The sequence below is a fragment of the Delphinus delphis genome, chromosome 16 (assembly GCF_949987515.2).
Source record: "Delphinus delphis chromosome 16, mDelDel1.2, whole genome shotgun sequence".
NCBI lineage: Eukaryota > Metazoa > Chordata > Mammalia > Artiodactyla > Delphinidae > Delphinus > Delphinus delphis.
This window is the reverse complement of record NC_082698.1, coordinates 46,343,679-46,365,621: the sequence shown is the minus strand read 5'-3', so window position 1 is coordinate 46,365,621 and position 21,943 is coordinate 46,343,679.

Below are 21,943 nucleotides of genomic sequence, written 5' to 3'. Positions count from 1 at the left end.
TGACCTCAGCAACCTCCCCTCCAGGTGGGAGAACATGGCAACCGGAGTCCACTGACAGCTCTGGAGTGCTGAGAGAATTAACTAATAAATGATTGGGAAGCACTCGGCCAATGTAAAGTGCTATATAAATGCTTAATAGTAACAACCACCCTGTCAGGCATCCAGGGTTGCTTTTGAGCCCTGTGGTCCCTGTGTAATGATACTGAACCCTACAAAGTGCTTTGCAAATAGTAAATAATTCATTCTCAGGGCACCCCAGGGAAGCGAGAAAGGATTCCTCTTACTTTAGAGGAATTGAGATCCAACATTTGTTGGGGCTGCTCAGCCAGGAGGCCTCGCGAGCCAAGTTTGGGTCTCCGTGGCCCTCTGCGTCGGGCCAGGCTGGGCCCAGCTGCTCCGAGCTGAGAGCAAGCTGTGCGCCCCAGGGCTCTGGTTGGGCATTTGTCTCTCAGGTTCCGGAGCTCAAGGCCGTGGCCTGGAAGGGTGAGAGGCACGGGAAGATGAATAAACATAGTTGGAAGTAGAAAACACACAGCGGCTTCTTGCTGATAAGGCACTTGGCCTCTGAGTAGGGTGGACACTTCCCGGGCCTTGGCGAGGGAAGCAGCCAAGGAGGGGAGAGTACAGTGCAGAGTGACTGGAGCAAGGGGACGTTGAATTCAGCCACCACTTAAGGTCCAGGAACTCCCCCACCTCACTGATGGCCCGGAGTCCACCAGGCCTTGAAGGGGGCCCTCCTCAGTCAGGAGTCATAACCTGACCTTGGCCAGCGAGGCAGAACTTGAAGAAACAGGAGGGGCCTAACTTCCCTGGTATCAGGGCAGGAGCCCACCGTTCAGAGGGCTGCAGCATGGGGCTCAGGTCCAGGGGGCTGAGGTTGGGATAACGGGACAGGGGTGGTCAGGCCCGGAGAGGGTGGGTGTTAGAACACTCCTTACTCTAGGGGAGCCTGGGGAGGGGCCCCTGGAATTGAGACCCCAAGTCTCTGCATGTCAGTTCTGACACTGTCTCCCTCCTCTGAGATCCCAGAGAGGTCAAGGACCCTGCCTGGGTCTCTTCACCCTTAGAAGGGGGATCAAAAGGCCTGACCATCATCTTCCCAAGAAGTGTGAGTGGCAGACATGAGCGAAGGTCCCTTCACCTTTGGGGATGCTGCAGGTGCAAGTACGAACTCTTAGGCGAGACCAGAGGACTCTGAGCTTCTCCAATATACGGCCCTGAATTAACTGAAGATATTAATAACCCCAGCTCCCTACCGCTCGCTGTGTGACACAGGACGAAACTCTTAACCCCATTCCCAATGACAAAATGCGGATAACCATCGCAGATCACTCCGCTCTCTCATGTGGAGAGCAGATGCTCCATTATTAATCGGGTTGCTCCCTGGTGCTAGGACAGCATTAATGTCCCTCTTCCCCAGGTCCGGTGACAGCACATGGCACATCTAACAGTCAACAGTTCTAAGACATCAGCCCACCCACAGGTCAGTTAGCAGCAACCTTCTGGCAGGTGACGTTTTGATTGTTGTTTTCCCCTGAAGGGTGGGACTGGAAGGTGGCGAGCGGAGGGACAACATCGTGTGGGGTCAGTGCCCTACGACTTCATCTTACTTATCCCCACAGCAGATGAGCAACCTGAGGTCCTGAAGAGTTAAACCATGTCCTCAAGGTCTCTCCACTGGTCAGGCCAGGTTTATGACCTGGGCACCGACCCCAAGCCGAGCTATGCTATGCCCTCTGCCCTCCGGGCCCTGCGAGGCAGCGATGGAGCACACAGGCCAGGAGGAGGAAGAGGGACCGGAAAGCAGGCTTCTCCTGCAGGACACGGCCTCAAGGGGCGGCCAGACGAGCCCACGCTGTCACCAGGAACCAAGGAGAGAGAGGAAAGAAGAGCAGGAGTAATCAGATTATTTTCAGATAAAATAAAAATCAAGGTTAAAAAAACCGTTTAATATGTCAAAGAGGGTCACGTGTTTTCCATTCCTTGACCACCTGTTTATCAAGTGTTTTGCATGTGCCAGAGACTGTGGTGGGCACCGGCAGGAAGTGGCAAACTGCCGGGCAGACCCGGATCTCAGGACCTGTGAGGAACAAAGGGGGCGATGGACATGGAAGAAGGAAACCAGGAACCAGTGAATGGATCATAAGCGGTGAGGAGTGTTCCACAGAGAACAGGGGATGCGCACCTCAGAGGAAGCCACTTTCAAAGGGAACGTTGAAGGCAACAAAAGAAACCATTCAGAGTAAATATGTAACACCCATGAAACTTCACCTTCAGAATAATACAGCTTCAGTAGATATGAAGCACTGAAAGGACTATGGAAATAAGAGACTAGAAGGAAAAATCATTGTTGTAGATTTTGACATACATCTTTTAACCTCCAACAAACCAAGTAGTTAAAAACAAAGGACATAGAAATGAGAATTATAATTAATAAGATTGGATTAACAAGTAGAATTTAGATGTTGTGCCTTCCAGGGAATATACCTACTTATCAGGCAACCTGGGACATTTATAAAAGGAGACACAAAACCTAAACAGCAGAAATTGTACATACAGCAATAAACAAACAGCAAAACTAGAAGTTGATAACAAAGTTTAAACAAACAAATGAAATTTATCCCCATGGAAATTTTTTAAAAAGAGAGAGAGGGACTGCTTAACTAACTTGAATCAAAGAGGTTACATTTGCAATTACAGTTTCTTGTGGAAAAAAAATAAAATAAAATGAAAACAATGAATTTCAAAGAATATGGAGTGTGGCCCAACATGGAAGTAGAAACAAGTTTATAATCTTAAGTGCTTTCATATATATATATATATATATATATATATATAAATGAAGATTAATCAAGAACATGAGAAGTTAGCAGAAAATAAACAACCCTCAGTAGAACAGAGAGATGGAAACAATAGAGATAAAAGCAGAAATCAGTGCAGCAAAGAAAACAAATAAGCAGAAAAGTCTCCCATCCTAAGAGGAGGTAATTAATAAATCCTCCTCAAACTGGGTCTTTGGGTGGGGGGGGTGATAATCACTATAACATAGAGAAATCTCTGGTATATCTAATCACAAAAAGAGAGATAGACAAATATAATCAGTTATGTGAAATGAGATGTAACAAAGGTAAGGAAATTACAAAAATTATTATGAAATCTTACATTGAAATTTACTCCAAAAATTACAGACTTCCAGATTAAGTTAATCAATTTTCTGGAATAAGCAAATGATTAAAATTGGCTTTAGAAAATTAGGAATCCTGTGGGGAATAATATTCATGGTGAGGGCTTCCCTGGTGGCGCAGTGGTTGAGAGTCCACCTGACGATGCAGGGGACACGGGTTCGTGCCCTGGTCCGGGAAGATCCCACATGCCGCGGAGTGGCTGGACCTGTGAGCCATGACCGCTGAGCCTGCGCGTCCGGAGCCTGTGCTCCACAACAGGAGAGGCCGCAACAGTGAGAGGCCCGCGTACTGAAAAAAAAAAAAAAAAAAAAAAAAAATATATATATATATATATATATATATATATATATTCATGGTGAAATGTTTTTTAATATTTCAAAATAACTCCTCAAGAATGCCCCCTGGCCAAATGACCATGTCTAGGTGTCCCCTTCACATTTTCAAGGAACAGTTAATCCCTATGCTATGTAAACTCTATCAGAGAACACAAAATATGGTAAGCTACCATACTGGTTTTCTGAAATTAATACAAACCTGATGTCAAAACTTGACTGAAAAAACAAAGCTATGGACCAATTTCAACTTCATGTGTAAATATAAAAGCAAAAATCAGGGCCAGCTTCATGGACTCGTGACCTATGTACAACACAGGGCCTTGTGCTCGGAAGAGCCCCATGCTTCGTTTAATGCTCTCTGTCACAAGCTTGAAATTCTTAATAATTTTTCAACAAGGGACCCTACATTTGCTCTTTACACTGGGCCCTGTAAATTATGTATCCAGTCCTGGCAGAAATATCAGCAAATCAAATATGACGCTACAATAAAATAACCCCTACCTTGATCAAGGTGATTTTACCTGAGGATGCAAGGAAGATTAAATATTAGGAAGTCTACTAATATACTATGAGAGGTATTATAAAATGATGGTGTTAACAGATACTGAAAAGACATTTGATGAAACCTAACATGGAGATGACTCATAATTTTAAGACTTGAATGATATGTTTTTGAATGTAAAAGCCAAAGTAATACTTAATTCATTAATACACAGTTTTACTACCTTTGAAATGAAGTCCATAAAAAGAAGCCTGCTACCCCAGCACTACTGAACCCTGATTGGAACGTTCTGGCTGGTGCAATAGGCATGGAGACTGAGAAGTGGAAGGGCTCCAGGAAAAGAAAGTGCAGCGTTACGTTATCTACAGACAATATGATTAGAAACTAAGAAGGCTGAGGAGGACTGACCAAAAAATCTGTTTACATCGGTTAGATTGTTGGGCAGATGCAGGATAAATAAACTTAAATCAAGATCACCGCTAAATACCAGTGATAATTACTAACCCTAACCCTAACTTCATAACAAATTTGTAAAGCGTAACAACCACGAGCAATTATTACAATACATATGTAGTCAACATGAGAGCTTACTGAAATATATAAAGTAATATTTTAATAAATGGAGAAAAATATTGCAAGTATATTGCAAAGTTGCCATAGGGTCCCATAAATAGGCAGAAATAAATAAATAAATAGATAAAGTTAATTGCTTTCGAATTAAATAGTTACGACAATTACTATCAATATGGCGGTGGACTTTTTTAATGAAACAAATATTTACAAAATAATTCTAAACATTATCTAAAAAAAATAAACAAGTGAGAAAGGTTGGAAGCATTTTTAAAAAGCAGGGGGAATTGTTCTGCCAAATTTTAAAGTGTGTACTAAAGTTCCAACAATTAAGTGTTTTATTGGCAGAAGAATTTGCAAACAGATCAATGGAAGAGACTAAGTAAGCACAGAAAGAAATCTCCCAAATATATAAGAAATGAGAAGATGATAAAGGGACCATCACACCCAAGAGGAAAGAAATGGATTAGTCATCAAACGGAATTTTTACTTATAATGAAACCTTAGAAAATAGAAGAAAATATATGTCAGTAATTACTGACATCAGGAGGGTGGAGACACTTCTAAGATCAGCAATAAAAAGTATCACAGAGGAAAATATCGATCAATTAAGCTGCATAATCTGTGTAGGTATATCATATACAGGTTATGTCAAAAATGCCACATTTAAAAAACAAAAGGACAAGACAAACTAAAAAAGTATTTTCAACCAATATGACAAAGGGGTTAATATTCTTATAATTTAAGGAACTCTTACAAATCAGAAATAAAAAACTTATCAATATCCCAATAGAAATGTGAGCTAAGTATGAAGGCAAGTGGCCAATAATACATATACCATATGAAAGCATGTTCAGCCTCGCTGTAGTCAATGGGAGGGGAATTAAGACAATGAGATATTGTCTAGTGCATATAGAAATGGCAACAAGGAAGGGAGTTGATTTTGTTCTTGTTTTTAACATTGAAAGATGATTAATACTGCTGTGGGCAGCATAAAACTAACTCCAGTGGGTACATAAATTGTGCATATTTTCTGGACAATATTTGATAACGTGTATAAGAAGCCTTAGAAACGCTTTACCTTTTAATTCAATAATTCCATTTCTACAAATCTTTCCTGGGAAAAAATAACCAGAGAGGCACCAAAAGATATAAGTACAGGAATAATCAATATCATTTTTCCAAATATTTTTGCCTTTAATTACTTACATTTATTCACATTTTCTAATTAGAAAATTTTATTTTTAAAAAAATTTCTATTTTGAGATCATTGAGATTCACATGCAGTTATAAGAAAGAAGATATACAGAGAGATCCAGCACACCCTTCACCCAGCTTCCTCCAATAGAAACACTGTATAACTCTAGCCCAATATCACAACCAGGGAACTGACATAGACACAACATCACTATTCATACTTCCCCGCTGTACTCGCTCATTTGCATGTATATAATTCTATGCAATTTCATCACATGTGTAGACCAGTGGGACCACGACCACAGCAAAGATATAAACAGTTCTGTGACCGCCAGGATCCCCTGTGTTTTTATAGCCACACCCACCTCCCTCCCCTCACAGCCCCTGACCCCTGGCAATCACGACGCTGACCTCCAACTCTTATCATTTTTTCATTGCAAGAATGTTATATAAATGGAATCAGAAAGTATGAAACGCTTAGGGATTGGCTTTTTTTTTTTTCCACTCAGCATAATTCCCTTATCATCCAAGTTGTTGCATGTGTCAATATTTTGTTCCTTTTTGTTGCTGAGTAGGATTCCATGGTATAGATGGACCACGGTTTTGTTTAACTGTTCACCTGCTGTGGAACATTTGAATTGTTTCCAGCTTTCGGCTGCCATGAACATTTATGTACAGGTTTTGCAGTATTATTCTTAAAACAAAAAAATATAAAATAAAAACAACTTAGAGAAATGTTCAACAATAGCGAAATAAATAATGGCAAATTGAATATTCCAGTGTCATTAAAAATTATGTATAATTAGTATATTCAACGAGCTAGACTCAAAGGTACAAGTAGAAAATGATTTTTCCCCTCAACACTGTTTAGGAAGGGAATGTCTGATCACCCCTGCTTGCCCTGGAGTGTAGGGCAAGTGTAGGATACAGTGAGTGTAGCCCTTAGCCTTTCAGTCACTTGCCGGCTTTTAATAATGTTTCTCGGGTATTAAAAAGTCTCGGGCTTCCCTGGTGGCGCAGTGGTTGAGAGTCCGCCTGCTGATGCAGGGGACACGGGTTTGTGCCCCAGTCTGGGAAGATCCCACATGCCGCGGAGCGGCTGGGCCCGTGAGCCGTGGCCGCTGAGCCTGCGCGTCCGGAGCCTGTGCTCCGCAACGGGAGAGGCCACAGCAGTGAGAGGCTCGCATACCTCAAAAAAAAAAAAAGTCTCATCCAATTGAAATCAAAAGCTCCGTTTCTCATCCGTTTAATCTTCTCCCTTCTTCCCAGTGGGAAGTGGGGCATGATGCAGCCTTCCTTGCCCAAGCTCCCGCACCCCTCCCTCTGCATTCTGCCACTTCTGCATCCTTCAGGGCTGGGTGGGAGGCTGGAGAAGAACAGGGTGCCCTCCCACTACTGTGGGGTCCCTGCAATCTCTTGACACCCTCCCCTCCTGTCAGCTGTGCAGGGTGAATGCTCCACCTCTCTGGCCCCCTCTCCCCTTTCCTAACCCTTTCTCTTTCTACTCCTCTCCCCCTTCCTCCTCCTGCTGTTCTCTGTGTGCCCTACCCCCAGGGCCTCAGGATGCTCAGGCCAAGCTCTTCTAAAAACTCTTCCCCCAGCTCTTTCCCAATAGCAGGGACAGGAGTTTCTAAGCTTAGGAACTGCTCAGATCAGTGGGAGGGGAGGAGACATCAGTTTCCCTTCAAGCACACACTCCCTGCATGAGAGATTTCCCCAAGCACTCTTCGGTTGTCTTGAGCCAGGAAAGTACCCCACTCTGGGAGGGGCAACCTTACAACCCTCCGTATCTTTACGCTGAGCCATTCCCAGCCTGAACATACACTAGAGGTTGATAATTGGCTAAAGGTACCAGGACTCACTGTGGCTGGTCAGGGCAAGTTCTGTGAGGATAGGTCTAGAATCTCATTTTAGGATACGTGTGCACTTCACATCTCTGTTTTTGTCTTTGTGGTCTAGTGTGAGACCCAAACAGAAAAGTGGATTTAACTCCCGTAGTAGACATGTTGGGGCCCTGCCCAGATCCCCTGGGATCTTTTTGACCGTATCTCTGCTCACTGTCCCAGCTCAGTCGTGCTTTCCCCTCCTCTTTGAAGGAGGACTGCCCTCAGGCGGCTGGAGCTCCTTTGCCAGCACACACGGGGTGTCAGAAGTGCCCCTCAGCTGAGAGCTGGGTTCAAGAGTCTGGAAGCCCAGCCCCAGGGCCTTGGATTGGAACAACTCTGAGATGGAACTGACCCCCAGAGCCCTCTGCAATCAGGCTGAGGCTCACCTCTGCGGGATTTTGCTTGAAATCACACACTGGCTGCCTCCTCCCTTTCCCTGCCCTTCCTCCCCCACCGCCCCTTACCAGTTTCTCCTTAGGAACACTTCCTTAACAAACCCTCAAGGTCTGTCCCTGGAGACAGTGACCTAAGAATTGTTTAAGCAGAGGATGTAAGCCATGCCTTGGGGATGTCAAATAATGCATCTTTGCATTAGGTGGGAGCTTAGAATAAGGGGACTGAGTATGGGTCATCTGTTACCTGAAGGTGCTCTTCACACATGTCTCATTCAATCTGTACAGCAACCCAAAACATGGGGATTGTGTTCCCACTTTATAGAGAGGAAAGTGGGATTTACTATGAAGTTACATACGTTCCCTAAACCAGGGTCTCTCGGAGTGGCCCTGACATATATCATAGCAGCAGCCGCATCTTGACAAGAGCTGGGCTGGGCGCTATTCTCACAATGGCCCTGCCAATAAGGGGCAGTATCCTCATTTGGCAGACCAGGAACCTGAGGCTTGCCACGCTGAGGGCTAGCCTCAGCATCACTGTGGGATAAGAGGCCGGGACCCTCTGGCTCCCAACCTGTACCATTCCCAGCAAAACATGCTGCCCAGCATGAACAGCCTCTCTAAGCAGCACCCAAAACATTCTGATGGCAATAGGACCCTGGAAGACCATAGGCACCCCCCAACCCTGGCTGAATCACTCTGCAGCCCCGTGCTTTGAAAACCACAAAGGAGCCATCGATGTGGAACAGATCAGTCAAAGAGACTTTGTCTCCTTGGAGAATGCCCGTGCCTCCGTGTGCTAGCCGAGCCCTAGATGGAGAATTCCCTGAGAGTAGGGGCAGCCTCTGCCCTAAGAGGTGGAGGCGCTGCATAAATGATTGCTAAATAAACAAGAACTGAACCATGTGCCAGGCGCTGTGCTAAAGACTTGGCCCCTGTTATCTCCTGGAATCTCATGGCAGAGAGAGTGATTGTCTGCACCAACCATGACCCTCCTTTCTTCCCTAGTTAAAGAGCCCTGTATTTTTAGCTAGGAGAAGATAGACCAGCTAAAATCTTTATTTAACTTCCTCCCTTGCAGTTAAAGGTAGTCTGACTGATTCTGGCCAACGGAATGGAAATGAGCTCCTCTATGGGAATGCTAGAAAATCTATTCAACTGGGAAGAACAGTCTCAAGTCTCCCTCCCCCCACCCCCCGCCGCCACCTTCCTTCTGGCTGCCAGCCTGGAATATTGACATGATGGCTGGAACTTTTCAACCAGTCTGGACCATGAGGTGACCTTGAGGATGAAAGCTACACACCAGGGTGTGAAGAAGAAAGAGGGGATCCTGCTTCCTTCTCCACCATGGGTAGTCATGGGATTGCCTTTCTAACGCTGGGTGGCCTGGCTCCAGGCTTTTGTAAACCACCAAGATTTTTAATTTCTCTACTCGATTGCATTTTAACTGAACCCAAAACATTATGAATTACCTGAATGATTCTGAAAGGTAGACTAGGAAGGTTCAGAGTTGACTGCTAAATTTTTACTCCAGTGAAATCAGGGCATTTGGGGGCCTCTAGTAAAGTCAGGTCGAACTTTCCAGCACTGTGGATACCGTGGGGTGTCCTGGAGATGTGCTCTTGCCCCGCACTGTGGGAAATGATGGCTGACCATCAGGAGTTGGGGTTGGTGCATGGTCTCCCACAAACATGTCTCTTCATCACCTCTCTCTGCTGCCTGGGATTAAACAAAAGGCAAAAGTCTGCCTAGGCTTAACCTTGACATGAAAAAAGAAAAAGATATTTAAATACCCCCTTCAGCAGACTGCTTTCAGCTATGGAAGAATTCACCACCATTCATTATGATGGTGATAATTATACAATGCGTAAAATATACTATGTAGATAAAGTATGCAATTAAATAATTACCATTTTTCATGAGCTCTCAGGGGATCATTCCAGGATAATGATCAGGGTTAATAATTTTGTCAAATTAAACCCACCTCGTTTCTATGCCTGTTGCCCGGGCATTTACCTTCCTGGACCTCAGTATCCTCATCGATGAGACAAGGGGCTTGAACGAGATGCTCTCAGGAGCCTTTGGATCTCATGGATCTGACAGCTGAAGCGTGACTGGGCCCTGGGAGAGAGCAGGTCATTTCCTTTGGGTCATGGGATTTGACTTGGAAAACTGCAAAAGGTCTTTACTACCATGCAGAGCACTTTTCGCTTCCAACATTCAAAACAAGCTCCCTATAGCAAAGTGGTTTCAATGGCACGTCTCAACCTCCTCTAGATTACGGCACATGTGTCACGTGGGAATAAACAGAAGAGGCTGCTTGTGGTTGGAGGTGACCAGCTGCCCCTCCTCATGCCTGCCCGCTGCCCCCAGGGCCAAGGGGAACAAAACGTTGGTACTTCTGTAACCCGCTCATGGCACACTAGAAGTGCTGAACTCAAGGACCAGAAAATCAAGAAAAGTAAATCTTTTTGCCATATTTGTCTGGTTATGAGATTTACGTTTTGCTTTGGTTTTGCCTACGATGCAAACACAGGGGCTGAAGCCTTGTAACAAAATATCCAAAGCTATTTCAGGGCAGTTTGCTTGGAACTCTCAGCCTATGTGTCCACAGTCTCTGTTCTCTTTGCCCCTTGGGCTGGCCAAAGTTGCCAAGCCATAGGGTGGACAGCAGGGCCCACCTTTCATTCTGGCAGTCCTCAAACTCGAGGTCAGGTTAGCCTGGCCTGCTGGAAGAGCCCCTGTCCTTCCCCTTGAGACCAGTGGCAATCCTCCACCCAAAGGCAGGCCTAGGAAAAGACCTCAAAAGAGAGAAAACCTAGCTATCTTCTTTGGATGTTGAAAGATGAACTTGATATTTTTTGTACCTGGGGCCAGATGACCATCTCCCAATGATCCCCTTCGTGTACTCCATCGTTCACGAGTAGAGGTAAGAGAGGGTGGCCAGGCTGGGATTCTGGAGTTAGGGACCTTCCTTCTAACTTTAGTTACACCGTTTACTTCACTTTCCAAAGCCTTCGTTTTTTCTGTGTGAAAGGGATCTATTGAATACATTACTAAACCTATCATGTGCCGGGAACTGTGCTAAGTTCAGGGGAGAGTATGATGAACAAAACAGCAGAGGATGTTGCCATGTGCTGCTCAGAACCCCCAGTGAAGGTGGACTTGCTGCTCCAGCTGCTGGGAGTGCTGTGGGCAGGGGTCCCTTCGTTTCAGCACAGAGCCAGCCAGCACTAGGTCCCGCCTTTCCCAGGGTGGCTGCCATCCAATGACTGACCGAAGCCAAAGGATGAAGACCTGGCCATCTCAACCCACCTCAGGACACCTCTGAAGGGCCACTCCAGTTCCAAAGCTCCCAGAGGTGTCGGACAAGATCAAAGCTTGATTCTCCCTCCACCCACATCTGCTGCTAGCCCTTCCCTCTAACAGGGTTGGTCCCAAGACCCCTCCTTAATGGGCATCCTGTCAGCTAAACCCCATTTCAGAGTCTGCGGCTCGGCAAACCCAACCTGCAAAAAAACAACTTCCCTTCTCTCAGGCAACCAACTCGGAGAAAGAAATGATAAAGCGATTTTATGAGGACTGTTAAGAAAAGCAAATGCGATGTGTGTGAAAGCACTTTAGTAGCCCAAAACTACCGTCGAAGCTGTGGGTTTCTTTTCTTTTCCATGGCTTGAAGTGAGCTGAGTTGCAGTGTGAAAACCTCTCTCATTTCTTGGAAAGAAAATCTGCCAATTCCACCCCGCTTCCCCATCTTCAAAGGCTCATTCTCAGTAGCCTGCAAGGGGTGACCCACCCAGACAGGTGTGGCATCATCCAGGTCCCCTCTGGAGGCAGGGACCGGGGGTACTTCAGGTATTCCAAGGAGATCTCTTGATTCATGTCTGCCAAGTGCCTATCATTAGCGAAGCCCAATTCCAGAAGCCACAGAGAGGAGAGAGCCGCCTGACCCCAAGCCCAGCTGACAACTTTCCAAGTTCCCCAGCGCTATACCCGCCTCTGTAGAAGCAGAATCCTCAGCTCCAAACCACTAATGAACTCCTCCCAGCTCCAGGTTTAATTAGTTTTCATTGCAATATTAACCATCCTAACAAACCATTTCAACTTTCCTGTTGCACAGCTGGAATTCTTTTATTTGGCATTTGTTCTCTTTCCAAGAAAATCCCACACGCATCCTCCTCCCCTCCTGCCCCATCAAGAAGGAACATGATCACAATCTTACTTTCCTTGTCACGTTGACCAGTCCAGGGACAGTAGCTTTAATAATTTTGAAACTGGGAGCATTAAACACATCGCAAACTGCCATACAAATAACATATAATAGAACTCCAGGAGTTTAATTACTGTGACGAATATATGTACAAACCCTGAAGTCTCTATCATACCATTAGGCCACAGTCACGGACATTACTGGGAGGTTTAAAATTTGCACAAGGTATGTCATTAGTTGATCCAACACCTTCTAGATCTGGAGTTCTTGCCTGGGACTCGGAATTCATTTGTTGGGCACTTTGGACTACCCAGCCAGAAGCAGCACTGTTTGCATTAGTGACTATGAAAAATGATTAAACATTGCTACCCGTTCATATTGGTTTGTGTTGAGGACAGGTCTGGCTGCGTGGCTGAGCAATGAGACATTTGCTGGTGGATTCCAATGGTTCTATTTTCTCTGCCTTTCCAAAGCAAGAGAGAAGCAACAGCAAACTGACATGGGATGGAACTATGTCCCGCCTGCTTCCAGAAATTCTCTAGCCCAGCCTTAATGGAAATTGATCTGGATTTATAAGAGAATCCACTGGATTTTTTGGTACAGTGTTCTTCCAGCCAGAGACTTGGATTTGGGTGGAACTGCTGGGTGATGACTGATAGAAACTGAGTTAAGTCCCCCAGTGGGCTTCTCCAAAGAAAGGCTAGCAGCCTGTGCTGTAAGTCCAAGGACACACAATGAACTCAAGTTCAGCTCAGCCAGCACCAGCACCCAACGGCCATGCTATGTGGGGCAGCAGTGCTGAGCTTGTGGTGAGGGTCCAAGCTCAGAGATACAGCCAGTGTGACTTGGTTCCAGCAGACACCAGGGAAGGAACAAGGAACAGGGAGGTAAACTGGCCAGAGAGATGGAGCAAGAAAAGGCAACAGTCATGGAGTTCACACTGGGGATAGAAAGCAAACGATTCTATATTCTGTTCTCTAGTGGGGAAGGAGCTCTGCCTGTTCTTCCAGCACTTAGACGGTGAAGGACTTTAGTGTCCATAGCTGGGGGAACGGCTTCAGTCAGGGTCACTGGCCTAGCCCCCTTAGGGAGAGGCACCTTCCCCCACTACAGAGTCAGCCAGGCTGGAACTCTTCCTATGACAACACTCTCCAAACCAGTGTCCTTGCCTCTGGCATGGTCCCATTCCCCCAGGCCCCTGCACACACACACACTACAGCCAGAAGACCCTTCATTAAACTTAGATTGGACAATGTCTCTTTCCTGCTCACAGCCTCTCAAAATTCATAAGTGCTGTCAGCTGCTTTGAGTGAAGGGAACCCAGGTCCCAGAGGTCCTCATAAGACCTGTCTATTTCACTGTCCAGGACTTCAAAGGGGTCGCAGAGCCCCTAATGCCCTTGTGAGATCTCAGTAACCAGTCAGAAAATGGAAAAGGATAAAAGGCCCCATGCACAACCACAGCTATAAAATGTTTATAAATAACCTGAACATGAAATGTGTAAGATCTATATTTTTTAAAACTATTAAATATTAATGAAGGAAGAAAGAACAACCTGAGAAATAAAGGAATATACCTTTTTACTGGAAGGAAAGTCTTAATCATTTTAACACATCAATTCTCTCCAAATTGATCTATATATTTATTTCGATCCCAGGTAAAATCCCAGGAGGTTTTATTTTTGTGGAAATTGACAAATGAGTCTAAATTTACATAGAAATGCAAAGACCTGGAGTACCCAGGTCAATCATCGAAGAAAAAGAACAAAGTTTAAGGCCTTACACTACCAGATTTCAAAACTTATTATGAAGCTATAGTAATCAATACTGTGTGGTTTTGGCATCAAGATAAATAAGAATACCTTAAAGTTTGCAGAAAGAAAAAATAAAATTGAGTTGCCTACAAAGGAAGGAAAACCAGCCATGCTTCTGACTGTGCATCAACCACACTGGGTGCTAAAAGATTATGAAGCAATGCCTTAAGAATCCTGATAGAGGGCTTCCCTGGTGGCGCAGTGGTTAAGAATCCACCTGCCAGTGCAGGGGACACGGGTTCGAGCCCTGGTCCGGGAAGATCCCACATGCCGTGGAGCAACTGAGCCCATGCGCCACAACCACTGAGCCTGCACTCTGGAGCCCATGAGCCACAACTACTGAAGCCCATGTGCCTAGAGCCTGCGCTCCACAACAAGAGAAGCCACCGCAATGAGGAGCCCACGCACCGCAACAGAGAGTAGCCCCTGCTCACCGCAACCAGAGAAAGCCCCCGTGCAGCAACGAAGACCCATCACAGCCAAAAATAAAAATAAATAAATAAATTTATTTAAAAAAAAAGAATTCTGATAGAAAATTAATTTTCAACCTGAAATTCCATACTCATACTAACAGTGAAGTGTGAGAGAATAAAGACATTTTTTACAGATGCCAAGATTTGCCTCACACTCTTATGTGTTACTTGAGAATGCACTCCAGCCAAACAAGGGAATCAACCAACAGGCCTCAGGGACCTGTTGGACAACAACAAAAGATCTAACATTTGCATCAGTATAGTCTCAGAAGGAGAGAAAGAATGTGGGCTGAAAAGGTTTCAGAGAAATAATAGCTAAAAACTTCTTAAATATAGTGAAAAACATAAACTGAGAGACTCAACTAGCTGAGCATGTCCCAAACAGGAAAAACCAAAAGAGATCCACACCAACATACATTGTAAGTAAACTTCTGAAAATTAAAGACAAAGAAAACAATCTTAAAAGCAGCCCAAAAGAAGTGATATTTTTCTTATAACGAAACACCAATTCAAGTGACAGCCGATTTCTCTAATGAAGATATAGAGTCCAGGAGGAAGTGGCATGCCATTTTTCATGCGCTTAAAGAAAAGGGCTGTCAACCTTGAATTCTACATCCGATGAAACTATCCTTCAGGAAAATTCATAGCACTAAATGCTTACATTAGAAAAGAGGAACAGTCTCAAATCAATAATCTAAGTCCTATCTCAGGAAGCTAGAAAAATAAAAACAAAATAAATCCAAAGCAGGTAGAAGCAAGGCACTATAAAAACAAGAGAATCAAAGAATTTGAAACAGGAAATCAATAGAGAAAATCAATGAAATCAAACAGCTACTTCTTCAAAAAATCAATAAAACTGGTAAACCTCTAGCAAGACTGACAAAGATAAAAAAGAGAGAAGACACAAATCACAAATATCAGGAAGGAAACAGGAGATTTCACCACAGACCTACCTTGCAGCCATTAAAAAGATAAGAAGGGAAGGCTACAAACAACTTTACACTCATGAATTTGATAACAGAAGAAATGAACCAAGTCCTCAAAAACTACAACTATAAAACTCAACCAAGAAGAAATAGATAGCCTGAATAGTCCTATAAAAATGTGCAATTAAAAAGTTCCCTCAGAATAAATCTCCAGGTCCAATAGATTTACCACAAAATTTTGCCAAATACTTAAAGAATTACATGAAGTTTATATAATGTCAGCAGAAAAGTAAAAGAAAGAACAATCCTCAACTCATTTTATGAGACCAGTATTACCTTGATACCAAACCAGACAAAGATATCACAAGAAAAGAAAACTACAGACCAATATCTTTCATGAACTTAGAGGTAAAAGCCCTCAGCAAAGTGCTAGAAAATCTAATTCAATGATGGTATAAATAGGATTACACACCATAACCAAGTGGACTTTATTCCAAGTATGCTTATTCAACATTCGAAAATCAATCAATGTAATCCATCAATAGGCTAAAGAAGAAAAATCATATGGTCATACCAATTGACACAGGAAGAACGTTTGACAAAATCCAATACCCATGTAAGATAATTTTAAAAAAGAAAAACCTGGGCTTCCCTGGTGGCGCAGTGGTTGAGAGTCCGCCTGCCGATGCAGGGGACACGGGTTCGTGCCCCGGTCCAGGAAGATCCCACATGCTGCGGAGCGGCTGGGCCTGTGAGCCATGGCCGCTGAGCCTGCGCGTCCGGAGCCTGTGCTCTGCAATGGGAGAGGCCACAACAGTGAGAGGCCCGTGTACCGCAAAAAAAAAAAAAAAAAAGAAAAACCTCCCAGTAAGCTAGGAATAGAGGGGAACCACTTCACATGATAAAGAGCATTTACAAAAAGCCTATGACTACCTCATACTTAATAGTGAAAAATTGAACAAGGGAAGAATATCTGCTCTTATCACTCCTCTTCAACATAATTGAAGTTCTAGCCACTGCAATAAGGTAAGAAAAAGAAACAAAAGACCTACAGATTGAAAATGAAGAAATAAAACTGTCCTTATTTGCATATGACGTGATTGTCTACATAGAAAATCCCAAGAAATACACACACACACACACACACACACACACACACACAAATTAGAAATAATAAGTGAGTTCAGCAAGAATATAAGGTCAACACACAAAAGTACACTGCATTTCTACATGCACAAATGAACACCTTGAAACCAAAATTTAAAATGCAATACCATTGATTATTGCTCCAAAGAAAATGAAACACTTAGGTATAAACTTGACAAGCATGTACAGGATCTGTATACCAAAAATTATAAAATACTGAGGAAAGAAATCAAAGAAGACCTAAATAAGGGTGACATACTATGTTTATGGGTTGGAAGGCTCAACACAGTGACCTGGATTCTGACCTCAGATTCGCCTTAGTTGGCCCCCGTGCCTGGTCTCTCTCTCTCTCTCACTGCCTGATCTGCTCCATCCCTGTTTCTTTACTTTGGCACCATTGCTGTAAAGGGGACTCACCCACTAAGAAGCATTGGAGGATGTGGCAGGCTTCTCTGGCTGAGGTATTCAGTCAGCTCAAGTTAAACCCTTTTTAGGGATCTTATGTTAAGCAGTCCCTATAGAGACCAAGATGAAGGGCTGATGTAGATAGTTGTATTTGGGAAGTATCCCAGGGATGTGGAGTGTAGGACCAGGGAAGTGAGCAGAGAAAACATGAGAGGTAACCGGAAGATGTGTTATGGGCTACCCAGTGCTAAGGGGGACTGGTACTCCACCTGACCTGAAACTTCTGAAGAACTTTTTGAAATGCCTTTCAGAATTGTCCTCCTGGGACTCGGGTGGAGAGCAGCTCATCTTTTGGCTGTCCACCTCCACAGGTCAAGAGTGGGCCTGGTGCACAGAGCCCTGTACTTTGGGACCATACCTGTGTGGGTGCTCAGTGGGTCCCCACAGGCATTGTTGCCACATGTCCTGGCCTCAGGAAGTCTGAGACAAGAAGTGAGAGGCACGTGGTGTGGAGTCCAGGAGAGGGGGCGGGGTGGGGGGTTTGCTGCAGGGCTCGTTTGTCGCAGGTGGAGGCAGCAGTAACTAGAATGAGAGTGGTGGACAGACAGATTGGCATGGTGCTCAGAAGGTGTGCAACAGCATGGAAGGTTGAAGTGCCAGGCCCTGGAAGGTATCGACAACCATGACATAGTCCTCCCCATCCTTGCGCGGCTCGAGGCCTCTGGAGGGAGGCCCTAGCCACATCTGTGTCTCTAGCAGGTGAGGAACCCCTCCTGTCCTCTGATTGCACCACACTTCCCTTATCACACGGCATCATGATTGCTTATCTTTTCTGATATCCCCCAGGCTGTCGACTCCATGACAGAAAGGGCTCCCACTTAGACTGGCACACACCACCATCCTCGGCGGTGAGCGTGTGCTAGTCTAAGTGGGAGCCCTTCTGTGAGGGCAAGGAGTCACTCACAGAAGCTTCACAGCTGAGGAAAACAAGGCCCAGAGAAGTGAAGTGATTTGCCCAAGGGCACACAGGCAGTTCAGTCCCAGACCCTGGCTCCAGAGCTTGGGCTCTGGACCACGACCCTCTCCATCCCCTGCGAGAGCAGTCGGGGAGTGCTGTGTACACTGCAAGGTTCCAGAAGAGGCTCAGTGCAGTGTGGTGTGTTTATGGGAAGTTCAAGGTGCTATAGGAACACAGAGAAGGGCAATGGGGAGGGCGCGGAGGAGGGGAGAGGAAAAGAGAAGAGGGAGAGAGGGAGAGGAAAGAGGAGAGAGGGAGAGGAAAGGAGAGAGAGACGAGAGAGATGTGGGAGGAGGAGGGAGGAGGGAAGCAGGCAGGGCTGAGTGAGGGCAGGCGGGAGGAGAAGCAGCTGGAGCAGGGCTCACAGGCGCTGGAACGCAGGGCGTGAAAGAAGAGCAGCGATCCCTGCGGCTGCCACGTGGGCAGGGCTGATTCGGAGGGGCTCTGATCCAGGATCCAGCAGGGGTGAGAAATCATCCACACACAGAGGCAGAGAATGTGACAAAACCAGAGCTGTCCCTGGCGTTGGCTGCTGTGTGAAGCAGGCCTAGAGCAGGGAGGCTGAGGCAGTGAGAGTGGTCGGGAAACCGCTGCAGGGACCCGGGGGAGCAAATGCATGACCCAAACCAGGGGACACAAGGGAGAGTTCAAGACATGGTAGGACCCAGAGAGAGGGAGAGGGGAGGAAGGAGGCAGTGGAAAGGTCCAGGCTTCTGCGGATGGTGGGTGGTGGCCTTCCCACTCCCAAATCGAAACAGCCATTTAATGATTGCCTACTACGTGCCAGGCCCTGGACCAGGCCCTTGAGATAGAATCTAGCTTCGTAATTACAGCAATGCCTCCAGATGGGTTTGCCCCCCCTCATTTTACTAAGAGGAAGCCTCGAGAATTTCCCATGGGCAACGAGCGATGGCAGGGACAGACCCGCGGGGTCTGTGTGACTCCAGAGCCCGTGTTCTTTCCATGAGCCATGAAATTACACTCAGGTCATTTCACTCGGCAAAGAGCATGACACTGACAGCTGACCAGGCTCTGCGAGTGTCATAGTGGCCGTAAGCCAAGCTACAAATCACACCACGTCACCACGAAAGCCAGAATAACGAGTGCCTATCTGTGGTCTGCTTACTCCAGATGTCTCAGCTCGGCCGGATCTATTGACGATTCACTAATCCACCCAATAGCTGGGCACTGACCCACAGACTCGGCCAAGCCGGAGATGACACACAGCCTGTTCCCGAGCCCTCGGCTGTGCCAGGGACAGTCCACCATTAAAGAGTCTCCTTCAGAAGCAGCAGGATTTACCTGGCCCCGGGGGCGCAGCATCAGGCACCCCAAATGCTTGCATCTCTCTGTTACAAGTCCCTTTTCTCAGGCTTCCTCACTTGACCCTCCTGTCAATGGCCATCTGAGTAAATTTCATTCATAAAGGAGCTGCAGTGGCTGAATGCTGGCCCCCAAAATATATGTCTGTGTCTCAATTCCTGGGACCTATGAATGTGACCTTATTTTTAAAAAACGGTCTCTGCAGATAGACTTAAGGATGGTGTGATGAGCCCTGGATTATCCTGGTGGTCCTTAAATCCAATGGCAGGTGTACTGTTATAAGAACATTTGAGACAGAGAGGAGAGAAGGAAGCGATGTGACCATATGGGTTGGAGTGATGTGTCCACAAACCAAGGAATGAATGGGGCCTCAAGAAGCTGGAAGGGACAAGGAAGCAACCTCCCCTAGAGCAACCCTGTCGACCCCTTGATTTCAGACTTCTGGCCTCCAGAACAGTGAGACAATAAACGTCTGTTGTTTAAGCCACGCTGTGCGTGGTCATTTGCTAGGGAAGCCTCAGGAAAGTAGCCCATAGGCAGACTTGTGCTTCTGACTGTCCAGCATGAGTTGCTATTTGCAGGAGAATTTGTGATCTCATCCCTCAGGCCCACGAGCCCGTCGGGTCCTGCTCTGCCCTTGGCTGGAAAGGGAATCCCGAGGTTGCATCTGCCTCTTGGGTGTGGAGCTCTGGGCTGGAGCAGGATGAGAAATGGGCCTATTTATAAACGAACAGAGCCAGAGGGCGGGTGCGGGGTTGGCCGAGGGCTTCACCAAGGTCAGAGATCCAGTGCTTTGGGATGGGGGCACTGCAGAGAAGGGCCAGGCTCCAAAGGAAGCAGGGAGCCAGAGCACTTGGGCCTCTCCGAGCGGTGGGGCCGTGGTCCATTTCTGAGCAGCCTAACGCAGGAATGTCCAGCTGGCTTCCAAGTCAGATCTGGTGTCTCAGGCGAAGGGCAGGCCCAGCTGGGTGGGAGCGGATTCTTTCCCACTGCCTCATTGTCGCTCCGAGAAAGGAAGTGTGAGCGCCCAGGGCAGGAGCCCTGCACGCAGCCCGTGTCCATCTTGTGCCCTTCACGCTGCTGCTGCTCGAGGGGAACGCTGCCATGGTGAGTGAGCCTCTGTGCTCCCCTCATTTCTCGCTGCAAAGACCACTTTCTCGGCAGGGCCAGGCTGGAGGGACTTGCTGGGTGATATTTCAGCCCCAGGTTGTCTCATGGAGGGCGGGAAGCTGGGCGGCAGTGCCAAGGGTGTAGATGGAAGGAACTGCTGATTAGTGGCTGAGGGGGCCCAGGGTCTACTCCCAGCACGGCTGGTGCTGGGCACCGCTGTTCAGAGGAAGTCATAGCATACAGGCTGCCTTTCCCAGCCCCTCCAGCAGGCCTGTGCCTGGGAGATGCCCGGCTCTCCTGCACCAGGGGTCTTAGGAGCTAGCAGAAGGCTGTCCTCCACTGCAGGAGCAGCTTCTGACCCAGCTAGGAGGCCTACCCCGGTCACATCTGTGACCATATCATGTCTCTGAATCTCGTATGTCTTTAAGCACTTCTCCCTGCAAGAGTAAATTTCTGACTGAGTAGCTACAGCAGGAAGAAGAATGGGGGCAGATTTTTCACCTGCTTGGGTTCAGAGGCACGAGCTTCAGTAAGCGTTGAATCTCAGCTCCATCTCCTTCTTGCTGTGTGACCCTGCACAAGTCACTTAACCTCTCTGAGCCTCATTTCCCAGTCTGTAATAAGGGGATAATACAGCCTACTTGCTGAGCTGCTGGGGAGGTTAGATGAGACAGTATGTGTAACTAAAGCTCCAATCTCCATCCATAGAACCTGGGTTCATTTCCCAGGTCTTTGGACAACTTCTTTTCTGTTTAACCTTTTTCCTTGAGAAAGTCTGCTGGAGCTGCAGAGGCCCCATCCATCCCGGTCAGGCACCTGGTCACATGGAACGCTCAGCATAGCCCTGTGCTGTCATGAGGACATTCATGCAATCCACATGGGACTTACAGGGCTCAGGTACCTGTAGCCCACAGACCCCTCCTCCAACCTCCTCCCCTGACTCTGGGCTCTGGCCCAGCTGCTCATGATCAGAAGACCCAGATTCCAAGCCTGAAAGCAAACCTGTATCTTTATCACTCACTTGTCAAGCCCTGTCTTTCCTGGAGAAGCCTGGCTATGACCTTCTCAGGGTTAAGCCTATATTGAAGTAGAAGCCTATATTGAAAGGGAAAAAATAACTTTGACCATCTCCGGGCCATAGGATACCATGTTCTTTATTTTCTTCTTTGCTATTTTCTATATTTTCCAAATTTCCTCTCAATGAGTATAACTTTTATTATCAGAAAATAAAAGAGCTGTTCTAAAATTTTCTGCCTACCGTATCACATAATTGTGCAAGAGCCACTGGAGGCCCCCTTTCTTTCCACATATAATCTCATGATATCCTGACAATAGTCCCACCAGAAGCTCAGCTGGGATTCCATTTTGTAGGTGAGAAAATCATGCTTCAAGAGGTGAATGGTGACCACAGGGCCAGCCTGTGGCCAAGGATGGGAAAGGAACTCAGCCTGC